The 12,804-nt window shown below is 44.3% G+C and overlaps 1 long non-coding RNA gene across 1 annotated transcript in view; it reads right to left on the reverse strand.

Moving 5' to 3' along the window:
• Positions 1 to 12,055, reverse strand: part of LOC115097106 — a 77,079-nt gene extending 65,024 nt beyond the window's left edge. Inside the window, exon 1 of the long non-coding RNA XR_003858208.1 lies at positions 11,837 to 12,055. This is a non-coding gene — a long non-coding RNA (uncharacterized LOC115097106). The remainder of the gene's footprint in view (positions 1 to 11,836) is intronic.
• Positions 12,056 to 12,804: the final 749 nt, after the last annotated feature.

Below are 12,804 nucleotides of genomic sequence, written 5' to 3' on the forward strand. Positions count from 1 at the left end.
GTGTTCGGGGGGCGTGTCCGGGGTCATGGGGCGGTCCGGGAGGGCAGTCTCGAGTCCCCCGGCACTGCGGCCTGTGCCAGGGGATGCCGAGGCGGCGCGCGCAAGTTCCGCCTGCTTCAAGCAGGCGTAACTTGCACAACAAAGGTAGGGGGGATTTAGGTAGGGCTGGGGGGTGGGGTAGATAGGGGAAGGGAGGGGAAGGTGGGGGGACGCGGAAGGAAAGTTGGGTGAAATAGAGAGAGATATTCTTTAGAGTTTGTGTGTGTCTGAGGTAATAAGCAAGCCAGAGATAGTTAATTTTATTGTCTGTTTTTCCCACCCACTCAACCCTTGATTTTTAGGCAAGAGACACTTTCTCATTAAAAATCAATCAGGGTCTTATCTAAATCATACTATTGTACCAGCCCTTATTGAAAGTTTAATCATCCCCTTGTAGGACACTAGCTGATTAATTGGCAAATTTACCTGTAAATTTAAAGTACTCTAATTCCAACTCCCTTTATATCCTAAACTTAAATAGCAGATTAATTAGTAAATACTCCTGTAAATTTAAAGTACTCTAATTCCAACTCCCTTCGTATCCTAAACTTAACTAGGAACTCAATAAAACTAAGATGAAGGCAGCAGTCCAGCAGCAAGAGGGAGCCTTTCCAGTCTTTTGCATTGAGTGTCACATGTATGATTTTTTACCTGCCGGTGAGAGACTGTATGTGTGCACTCGGTGCAAAGAGCTCCTGGCTCTCAGGGAACAAGTCCAATCTCTGGAGGCTAGAGTAGCAGACATGGAGGAACTGAGGCAGACAGAGAGGTACATTGTTGAGACCTTCAGGGACATAGTAGCCAAATCCAGTCTGGAAGCCCCAGTGCTGCTTTGGATCAGAAAGGTCTCCCAGTAGGAGAACATCACCCTGGTGTAGAAGGAAGTGATCCTGTAGCAAGGACCTGCTCTCCAGGTGATGTAATGTCCTCTCGCCCTGAGGACAAGTCTCCCAGGGCTACTGCCCAGGAGGGAAGGATTAGGCCAGCCAACATAGTTGGTGATTCAATTATTAGAAATGAGGATAGCAGGGTGGCTGGTGGATGTGAGGACCGTCTGGTAACTTGCCTGCCTGGTGACAAGGTGGCAGAACTCATGCGTCACCTAGATAGGATTATAGACAGTGCTGGGGAGGAGCCGGCTGTCGTGGTACATGTCTGCACCAACGACATAGGAAAATGTGGTAGAGAGGTTCTGGAAGCCAAATTTAGGATTTTAGGTAGGAAGCTGAAATCCAGAACTTCCAGGGTGGCATTCTCTGAAATGCTTCCTGTTCCACGTGCAGGTCCCCAGAGGCAGGAAGAGCTCCAGAGTTACAATGCGTGGATGAGACGATGGTGCAGGGAAGAGGGATTCAGTTTTGTAAGGAACTGGGGAAACTTTTGGGGAAGGGGGAGACTTTTCCGAAAGGATGGGCTCCACCTTAACCAGAGTGGAACCAAGCTGCTGGCACTAACTTTCAAAAAGGAGATAGAGCAGCTTTTAAACTAGAACAAGGGGGAAAGCCGACAGTCACTCAGCAGTGCATGGCTCGGAGCAATGTATACTTGAAGGATACTAATGAAACAGGAGAGTTAGGGCATGTTCAAAACATATGGTTCGACTTTTATTGTTTACAAGAACAACTCTGATACTATTTTACGTTACTATTCTTTATTATATATCATTCAAAGCATATACATGAGCAAATGGAAAATGGATATACAGTAAGTGACAGAAATTAATACATACTTACATAATGGTTATAGCTAGCACATCTCTCGCGCAGGAACATCTTTTTTTTCTAACTAACTGGCTTCATATCAGTTCTGCTTATATAGGTTAAAAAACAAAGTCAGCAAGCCATCTGGTTTCTGCTTGCATGTTTTCACACCACAAATTTTATTGCCTTGTTTTGCTTTGTCTCCCCCTTATCTCTCCCTTGCATTCCTTAAAACAGATTGCCTGCTTCGTACCCTTCAAAGCCGTCTCCTGCTTCATCCTGTGTCTCACTGATTCTTCTGTTATCTATGAAGTCCTGCAAGATTTGTTTATAACTCTTCCTGCAAAGTCTGGCATTCAAGGTTTCTGGTGTTTTTTCCTTTAGCAGAAATACCATCAGTATATTCAGCAATGGTGGAGAAGCCGGGGATTGAACCCGGGCATAATCATCAATCCTCCCTTGAGCCAGAAGGGCTGCTGGCTCACACTGGCATTCAATTCTTCACACAGGGGACTAGCAAAGAGGTGAGGGCCGTTCTTCACAATCTGGGGAAGAATCTTTCCTTGACACCTCCCTTTTAACTACTCTCACTTTCCTCAGCCCTTCTATCTCCTACATGATTTGTGGTATGCACTATGCGAACAGTGTCCAGGTTAATATTGCTATAGGCTATCATATTGTTCTTGATAAACCTAGGTCGAAACCATCTCTGTACAGAAAAAATCAAACTAGGTATACATTGTACAAAACAGCCTACGCTAACCAGAATGATCAGAAAGGTTAAGATATATTGACAAGCTGTTCTAATCCATCCAATCGGGAATATGGACCATATATTGTCCCACATATTGGACCAAGAATGAATTTTGATATCTTGTGCATACTTATGTAATTGGACAATTTGATTTTCAATGGCCCATGAGTTATCAGTAATATTAAAACAACACATGTCAGGCATAATCTCACAACCAAATCGATGCTGCAATAATAAAAAATCAATAGCACCACGATTGCTAATAATAGCGTTTTGGAGGGTAGCTTGCTCTTGGTTTAATAATGCTAAAGCCTTAGATGTGGTATTAATAGATTTTGCTAATGTACAGGCAAGTTTTGTGACTTCTATGTCGGCATGCATAGCCAAAGCAGGTACACTAATCAAAGTTAATGCTAATGCTAGTGATTCTTGCTTACTAAATAATGAAACATTTCCATCACAGGTGGGTTCTAAGGAGGACAAATCACGTGTCTGTCAATGCTTGGAATCTAGTTTTTGTGGTTTCTGGGGCAACACAGGAACAAATACACATGACAAGCATGATAGGGTGTAGGAGCCAATTTAACATAGCGGAGCGACCGGTCATCAAAGAATTCGTGACTCAAAGAATGAAGATGTTCAGCTACCAATAACATGTGCTGTAATTAATGAGAGGCAGTGTGCTAATCTATATTTACATAGGTCAAAACAATATGTATGAACATGTATTAAACACTGGTCCTTTTAGGACTAGCAAACATAGAAAAACAAAGGCTATCAATCAGATTTGCAAGAAAAAGTTCCTTCTGAGTAATGGGTCAGAATATCCTTATCAATACCTAAACCCCATCTAAACTACATGGCCCTGGAGTTTAACTGACACAGAGATCTGGCCAATTTAAAACAGTAGCAAAGCGTGCCTGTGGCCTGCCAGGAGTGTCCACAGTGATTGGTCTCAGTATCTTGAATCTTCTGTCATCCATTGCGATCTCCATTCTTCTTGTTGTATGTGGTTGGCCTCTCTGACTTCTGGGGGACACCCAGCTCATCAGGATATATATATATATAGAGGCCACCTTTCATTGATTATCCAGCATCAGGCCTACTGCGCTCAGTATAGCCTGCGTCCACATGTGCAGGTATTTGGGTGCCTCTCCACTCCTCGATGAAATATGGTCTTAGGTCCTTGCTCAACAGCATCTCCCACTGGCAGCATGCAGCCTGCTAATCTCATTATCTTTTAGGTATCTGGAACAGTTAAACTCAGGGGTAGTACATAGTCCCCCACCCCCTGGTGGTGCTAAAAAAAAAACAACAAAAATTACTGTTTCAAAAATCTAGTCTAGGTCTTTCTAAAAAAAAATTATTATCTGAACCATTAACACAGAGAAGAGCAACTACAGAGCAATAAAACTGCATCAATTCAAACGGTATCATTAATGTGAGAATCAAAATAGTAACAATTGCAAGTAACAGTGTGACTAGGTACTACTGAGTGTATCATAATCATATTTCATCATAATTATCCCAACAGAGAGGTTCCAATAAAAGAAAATGTTGCCCATGTGCCTATATGTAAAAAATCACCGAAGCTAATGATTTCCAAATTATCCCTAAGAACTGAAAAGCAGGTTGTTAATACAAACAAAAAACACATTTTGAAATGTCTGTATGTCAATGCCAGAAGTCTAAGAAGTAAGATGGGAGAGTTAGAGTGTATAGCAGTAAATGATGAGATTGACATAATTGGCATCACAGAGATTTGGTGGAAGGAGGATAACCAATGGGGCAGTGCTATATCAGGGTACAAATTATATTGCAATGATAGGGAGGATCAACTTGGTGGGGATGTGGCACTTTATGACCGGGAGGGTATAGAGTTCAACAGGATAAAGATCATACAAGAGACTAAATGCTTGGTAGAATCTATATGGGTAGAAATTCCATGTGTGTTGGGTAAGAGTATAGTGATAGGAGTATACTACCATCCACCTGGCCAAAATGGTCAGACAGATGATGAAATGCTAGAGAAATCAGGGAAGCTAACCAATTTGGCAGTGCAATAATAATGGGAGATTTCAATTACCAATAGTATCCACAATGTAAAGTGCAGACCTTCTGTACTGAGTCCCAATCAATCTGATTCAATAACAAATTTGAAAATCAAGTTCTTTTATTGTTTAGTACGGCAACTCCACTGACTTACAGTACAGACATCTTATAAGCGTCCCCCGACACGGGCCCGTGTTTCGCCTAGGGCTGCATCGGGAGGAGAAACACGGGACCGTGTCGGGGGACGCTTATAAGTCAGCTGTAAGTCAGTGGAGTTGCCATACTAAACAATAAAAGAACTTGATTTTCAAATTTGTTATTGAATCAGATTGATTGGGACTCAATACAGAAGGTCTGCACTTTACATTGTGGATACTATTGGTTGAAGTGCAGCGGACGCTCTGTTGTGTTTTTGGTTTTAGATTTCAATTACCCCAATATTGACTGGGTAAATGTAACATCAGGACTTGCTAGAGACATAAAGTTCCTGGATGTAATAAATAACTGCTTCATGGAGCAATTGGTTCAGGAACCAACAAGAGAGGGAGATATTTTAGATTAAATTCTTAGTGGAGTGCAGGATTTGGTGAAAGAGGTAACGGAGGTGGGGCCACCTGGCAATAGTGATCATAACATGATCAAATTTAAACTAATAACTGGAAGGAGAACAATAAGTAAATCTACAGCTCTAGCACTAAACTTTCAAAGGGGAAACTTTGATAAAATGAGGAAAATAGTTAGAAAAAAAACTGAAAGGTGCAGCTGCAAAGGTTAAAAGTGTTCAATAGGCATGGACATTGTTTAAAAATACAATCCTAGAGGTGCAGTCCAAATGTATTCCACGCATTAAGAAAGGTGGAAGGAAGGCAAAACGATTACAGTCATGGTTAAAAGGTGAGGTGAAAGAGGCTATTTTAGCCAAAAAAAATACTTCAAAAATTGGAAGAAGGATGCATCTGAACAAAATAGGATAAAACATAAGCATTGTCAAGTTAAGTGTAAAACATTAATAAGACAGGCGAAGAGAGAATTTGAAATGAAGTTGGCCATAGAGGCAAAAACTCATAATAAAAACTTTTTTAAATATATCCGAAGCAAGAAACCTGTGATGGAGTCGGTTGGACCATTAGATGACCAAGGGATTAAAGGGGCTCTTAGGGAAGATAAGGCCATTGCAGAAAGACTAAATGAATTATTTGCTTCTGTTTTTACTAATGAGGATGTTGGGGTGATACCAGTTCTGGAGATGGTTTTCAAGGGTGATGAGTCAGATAAACTAAACCAAATCACTGTGAACCGGGAAAATGTATTAGGCCAGATTGACAAACTAAAGAGTAGCAAATCACCTGGACCAGATGGTATGCATCCTAGGGTATTAAAGGAACTCAAAAATGAAATTTCTGATCTAATAGTTAAAATTTGTAACTTATCATTAAATCATCCATTGTACCTGAAGACTGGAGGGTGACTAATGTAATCCCAATATTTAAAAAGGACTCCAGGGGTGATCCGAGTAACTATAGGCCAGTGAGCCTGACTTCAGTGCTGGGAAAAATAGTAGAAACTATTCTAAAAATCAAAATCGTAGAGCATATAGAAAGCTAAAATCCGGGATCGGCGTGCGCAAGGCTATCGATTCCGTATAACCGGCGCGCGCCAAGCCGCGCAGCCTACCTCCTTTCCCTCCCCTCACCTTCCCCTCCCTTCCTCTACCTAACCCACCCGCCCGCCCGGCCCTGTCTAAACCCCCCCTTACCTTTGTCGGGGGATTTACGCCTCCCGCAGGGAGACGTAAATCCCCGCGCGCCAGCGGGCTGCTAGCGCGCCGGGACGCAACCTGGGGGTGGGTCCGGAGGGCGCAGCCACGCCCCCGGACCGCCCCAGCCGTAACCACGCCCCCGGGCCTGCCCCCGAAACGCTACGGCCCGCCCCGAAAACGCCGCACGGATCAGGCCCGCCCCCTCGACACGCCCCCGACACACCCCCCTCGGAAAACCCCAGGACTTACGCGAGTCCCGGGGTCTGCGCGCGCCGGTAGGCCTATTGAACATAGGCGCACCGGCGCGCAGGGCCCTGCTCGCCTAAATCCGCCCGGATTTAGGCGAGCAGGGCTCTGAAAATCCGCCCCTTAGGGAATAGCCACTGCTATTAATTTCATCAGTAGCATGGGATCTTCTTAGTGTTTGGGTAATTGCCAGTATCTTGTGGCCTGGTTTGGCCTCTGTTGGAAACAGGATGCTGGGCTTGATGGACCCTTGGTCTGACCCAGCATGGCAATTTCTTATGTTCTTATGTTCTAAAGCACCTTTGCTTACTCTGTTTTCCTAATACGAGGTGTATTGGTAATTTAGTGTCTGGTATAATATTTGCAGTGTTGCCTTTTCATTAGGGTTGCCAACTGTCCAGATTTTCTCCAGACTGTACGGAAATTAGGGGAGGGTGTGGAAGCCAGGAAGGAAGTTAAAATGTCCAGAAACTGTCCAGATTTTAGCCAAGTGCAGCTGGAGGGGGCTCTACATGGCACCTCTATCTCTTTTAGGTTACTGCACCTCCTCCTGCCCAGGAGTACCGCAAGGTGCTCCATAAACACAGAACCTTGCGCAGTTCAAATAGCTGAACATTTGTTCTTCATGCCACAGGAGAATCAAGAGGCGCCGGCTGGAGGAGTACCATGCTCTTAGCTAAAGGCATCTATCCTGGGAGGTGGGCAACCTGATGAAGAGGAATCAAACCCTCCTTACCTGAACTCCATCCCGCACAGCGCTCTATACCAACAAGCAGAGCAGGAGGCGCTAAAACAGATTCCCTGTCCAAAACCACCTACTCCATATGCCCAGAGAAGAGCACCCACTTTGCCTGGGTGCTGGCAGGTGAAGCCTAAGGGGTATCTCCTTCATCTCATTGGCATGGGCCCGGAAAAAGAAGTGGTGTTGTGGACCCATGCCAGTGGGATGAAGGAGATGCCACTGCTGTGGTAGGAGCTGGATGCAGCAGCTGAGGAGAAGCATTGAGCCGCAGATCTGAAGAAAGGTGAGACACAGAAGGTCTTACTGTCGGGCCTGAAGAATGGTAAAGATGCAGGAGGCCAGGTGGTGTCAGGCCGTCGGGGCCGAAAAAAGTGCAGGAGCAGGTGACCTCTCAGTGTTGAGAACGTGAGGCCCAAGAAACAAGTGAAGCAGGAGCCCAAGCAGTTTTTGGCACGAAGAGAGAACAGCAGCAGCAGCCTCAGCCCGCATGGCCCATAAAAACAGGAAGAGTCCCAATGGCTATGCTGGCTGAAAGATGAAGCTGCTACTGCTTGAGCTTCCAGAGAGGGAGAGTGAGCATGTGTGTGTATGTGTGGGGTGGAATGTGAGTGACTGTGCATGGGGGGGGGGGGGGGGGGATAGTGAATGTGTGTGTGAGGGAAAAGGGAAGAATACATGAGTATTTGAAGGGGGGAGAGTGAAAGTATAGGGGGAAGTGTGAGTGTATGGGAGGGAGAAGAGTGTGTGGGGGAGTGTGAATATGTGTGTGGGTAGTGAGTGTGTGGGGGAGAGGGTTATGTGGGAGGTATATTGAATGTGTGGGGAGGAGGGGGAGAGTGAGTGAGTGAGTGGGAAAAGTAAGTGTGTGGGGGAGAGCAGACAGTGAGTGTGTGTGAAAGAAGAGGAGGAGAGTGAGTGTGTGTGGGGGAAGTGAGTGTTTGTGGGGGGGAGAGTGATTGTGTGTGTGAGGAAGAGTGAGTGTGTGTATGGGAGGAGATTAAATGAGTGTGTATGTATGGAAGGAAATGGATGTGTGTGGGGGAAGTAAGTGTGTGTGTGTGTGTGGGGGGTGAAATGAATGTGTATGTGTGTTCTGGGGGGGAGAAGGTTTGTGCACACAACAACCAGCATTACCATGCTCCCCCAATCCCCACTAAACCACAATATCTTCAGGGCATCTGGAAATCAAATGTTCCCAGGTTTGGAGAAGGGGGTAGGGATAGCCGTATTTTAATTAATGGGTGTTATTTGATGTGTCTGTTTTTTTTAAATATTTTATTCATTTTTGGAAAAAAGTTTTAAATGTTGTATCTGAGTTTTTAACTATTGGATTTTATTCTATTCATCAGCTGTTTTGAAATATTTATTCTTACTAATATGTTTTTACTGTTATTGATGTTTTATATTTCTTGATTTTATTTGATGTATTATGAAGAGTGGTGATGTTTCTGTTTCTCCATTGTTGCACTGCATACAGTCTGACTTGTTATGGTTTCCAGTGCAATTTTTGTTTGCATATTTATACTTTATGGTCTTTTTTTCTGTTTTTGATTAGGATCTGTCGGTGAGATATTCTGCTTGCATATAGTTTTTGTGTAGGGATTGATAGCAGCCTGGATTTTTTGTTTTCCTAATAGAAAATATATTGGTGTTTTAGGGTCTGGTATAATATTTGCAATGTTGCCTTTTCATATTGTGAGTGCTAGCAGTTAGTGCTGTTTTCGTGTAGCAGGTTTACTATATTGTAATTCAGTTTATTCATGGCTTTTTGAGGGCCCAGCTCACATCGAATGCATGTTACAATAGGCCTAATAACCTAAAAAATACTCCTTGCTATTATAACCTAATTGACATAGCCAAAATAGGGTATTTGGTATGCAAAAACAGACTTAATGTATCAGTCATCAGTCCAATCATTATAAAGTCCCACAAGTAAAGTCCAACTTTTTAGAATGTTCTTATGCAAATAAAAATACTTATCTCATCTCAAGCACTATTAAGAGCAGCCAACACTGGCTGTGTTTTGAAATTTCTGCTTTACAGGAAGAATCATCTGCAGCGTTAATCAAAGACAGCCATCTTGTGTTGTCATTTTGTATGGACTTCTGCTTGTGGGACGTTTTAATATTCTATGTCAATTAGGATATAACAGCAAGGAGTGTTTTAGGTTATTGGCTTCCAGTTTTGGGACTTTTTTTTGCTTGACAATAGGCTGAAGATCACATGAGTTCCAAATGGCTTTTTTGCAGGATTTTCTGGTTGGCCCCACAGCAGGGCATGTAAATATAACATAAACGTTCTTGTCGGTGATATTTTTACTTTGGACTGTACTCTGAATGTCCTTTTTTCATGTAAAATCTATTATTATAAATGCATAATTTTTTAATTGTGTGTGGGGAGGACTGAGGAAGGTGGGAAAGCAAGGCTACCCTTGCACCAGCCATGGAAGAGTCATGAGCTCACCGGGCTTCTGCTTGGCTTGGAGTGGCAGCAGTTTGATGTGGCTACGTAATGATCACTGGGGATTTTACTGATCACTGCCTCCCCTGAATCTTGAGTACCTCAAGATATGCTGTTTTGGGTGAGGGGACAGAGGGACGGAATTTGTAGAGATTTTCTTCTGTGCTTGTGCCCAAACGAAATTTTATGCAGCTCTAGCGAATGCTGCAAAGTTTTTTCGGAGGCAAGCTACCACGGCCTAGGGCTACGCACGGCTGAGACTTCAACTTGGGCCTTGCATAGGCCTACAATGCAGTAGGTCACCGCAACCTCGGCCGCAACCAGGCTTCAAGACCGGGCCCGACGCCACAACCCGGTCCAGAGACCGGGTCCTGATGCCGGGGCCTTGACCCAGACCCATGCCTGATGCCAGAACCGATGGCGTCATTTCACAGATGAAGACAGAAGATGGAAGATCTCCAAGGCCCAAGTAGGCCCCAGGGTCAGGACCCAGCCTCTGAGCTGAGCCCCAGCGTTGGGCCTGGTTCCGGGCCAAGGCCCAGTGGAGGGACCCAGTCTCCGGACCTGGTTGTAGAGTTATCATAGGCCATGGCCTAGGCCCAGGCATCAGGATTCAGCCTTCGGGTCAGGTCCTGGTATCGGGCCTGGGTCAATGCCCCCAGCATCAGGATCCGGTCTTCAGACCAGGTCGCAGCGTCAAGATTTGGCCTCTGGATCGGATCCGGACCTCGGCCTCGGCATCAGGAACCAGTCTCCAGACCAGGCCCCAGCATTGGGCCTGGGCCTGGACTGCAATGCTGGATCTCCAAACGAAGCAGATAAGCTTTTTCCGTTTTTGCGGTTTTGATCAAGGCCCGGGCATTAGGCCTGAGTCCCTGGTGTCGCACTCGGGCCTAGGCTGCGGTTCCTGAGTTGACAGCGGCCTATGCTTAGGCTAGGCCCTTGCCTTGGGCCTAGGCCCAGGTCCTTGCTTTGGGCCTCGACCTATTCCCTAGGCGAGTCTCTGGCTTCGGGCCTGGGCCTAGGCCCAGCAGATTAATTTTGATTTCAAAACAAAATGTGAAAACCAACAAAACTTCACTGGATTTTCAATTGTTCACTTTGATAACAAAATGAAACGAAATAGGAAATTTCTCTAATTTCCTATTTCATTTCTCCCATTCCTAACAATGGCCTTTTTTGCCTCTTATCTTTATTTACTTTCCTAACAAAAAGATTAGTTGCTTTTACTATATCTCCATTGAGTTTTATTCACTGTTCTTCTACTTCCCCTAAATTTTTGCAGTTCTGTTCATGACTCCTTGAGGTCCTCCCCCATTTTAACAGTTAGTTTTCCTGAAGTCTAGGACCCTTGCCTTTGAATGAACCTTCACTGTTTGAGGTCCTAATACTGAACCACACCAACAAGTGATCAGAAACACATCAGAAATACTCTCGCCATTGGTAAGCACCAGATCCAGTATCACTCCCTCCCGGGTGGGTTCTCCCTACAGAGAATCCAGGGTCTCTCTGCTTTTCATGGGTGTAGCTTGCTTATTGCGGCGGTTACCGCCCCTAACTAATTAAGCTAGATATTTCACTTAGATGCAGCTCCAACACTGCTCTCTGCATTAATGGTGGGGGTGGAAGGGAAATAGAACCAAAAGGTTACTAAGAGCCAAGTTTAACAGATAAGTATGAGAAAAAAAAAAGGTGCGAAGCTTGCTGGGCAGACTGGATGGGCCGTTTGGTCTTCTTCTGCCGTCATTTCTATGTTTCTATAAATTGACATGTTCCAATCAATATCCAGCAGATTGAAATAATCTAGCGATAGCACCTCCTGTTTCAGAGCAATTTTGTGAATATCCTCCTTTAAACCTCTACCCATTTCTTCTTCCTGAGACAGAGGTCTTCTGAGGCATCAAAGCTTTACAAAATCAACAAATGAATCACAGGTTCCACAGAAGAGAAAATAAAGCAAACAGCAGAGGCAATAAAATTGATTGCCCTTTAGCAGCATAAAAGGAGGAAAAACAAAACTGTCTTTTAGGCAGACAACCCTAGACATACAAAATAGGTTCCAAACCCCATCATGCAGTACTCACTCATGTTAAGGGAGTCTCTTCAGGTGAGAAAACCCGTCAGAAAAATAACGTGGATTTTAAACGAGTCCATGCTTCCTCTTAGGTCTCCACGAGAAGTTAAGCAACACACCTAGGAGTCAGATCAAGGTACTTCTGAATCCCTGGCTGCAAAACAAAAGGCTGTTTCTGGGCTAGAAACCAGAAGACCTGAACTGTAAAAGCTGAGCAGAACCACACCATTCTCCGGTAGGATTAGCAACTCTTTGCATGCTGCAAAAATTCTCCTCTCCCCTCTAGAGGCTGCTTCTGCCATCACACTCTCTTAAAGACAATAATATCACTGTAATTACAGCCCTGTACTGCAGAACTAAGCCACAGAAAGTCAAGGTAGTGGTTAAGTAGTAGCACTAAAATACAATATACAATTAACCTGGACCCAGTTGAGATCTCACCTTAAGAAGGAGGCCGTCAGTCTAAACTTCTCCAAGCACTGCAGTTGCTTTTTCCTGGAGGATCACCAGCAAAAAAGTAAACTTGATGGAAAACACAACAGATTCTTATTATTACTGCTTGTTTTTGTTGTTGTTGGTTTAGTTTCCTTCTTTGGTCAGAAATAAGGGAGAACACTTGGACAAACAGGGTACACTTAAAACACTTATTAGCCATGGAAAACACAGGAACAGAAAGAAATGCCTCAATCTGTGTGTTTTAAAACATTACACTGTGTTCTTTCTATATTGTAAGTCATTAAAAAAAACCCAAAAACAAACAAAACAAAAAATCCAGATGAAAGGTAACACTGTGTTAATGGGGTGTGTGTGTGTGTGTCTGTCTATGTGGGGCTATTTTTAATCTTTTTCTCTTTATGTCTGTGGTTCCTGAGACAAAGTGGGTTGGAGAAGTTCACCCTCAGTTCAGGGAAGAGAACATTCTGTACTCTGAACGCCAGGCAGGGCCCGGGCCCAGGCCTCCCCTGCTGCCGAAAAAGG

The sequence above is a fragment of the Rhinatrema bivittatum genome, chromosome 1 (assembly GCF_901001135.1).
Source record: "Rhinatrema bivittatum chromosome 1, aRhiBiv1.1, whole genome shotgun sequence".
Classification (NCBI taxonomy): Eukaryota; Metazoa; Chordata; class Amphibia; order Gymnophiona; family Rhinatrematidae; genus Rhinatrema; species Rhinatrema bivittatum.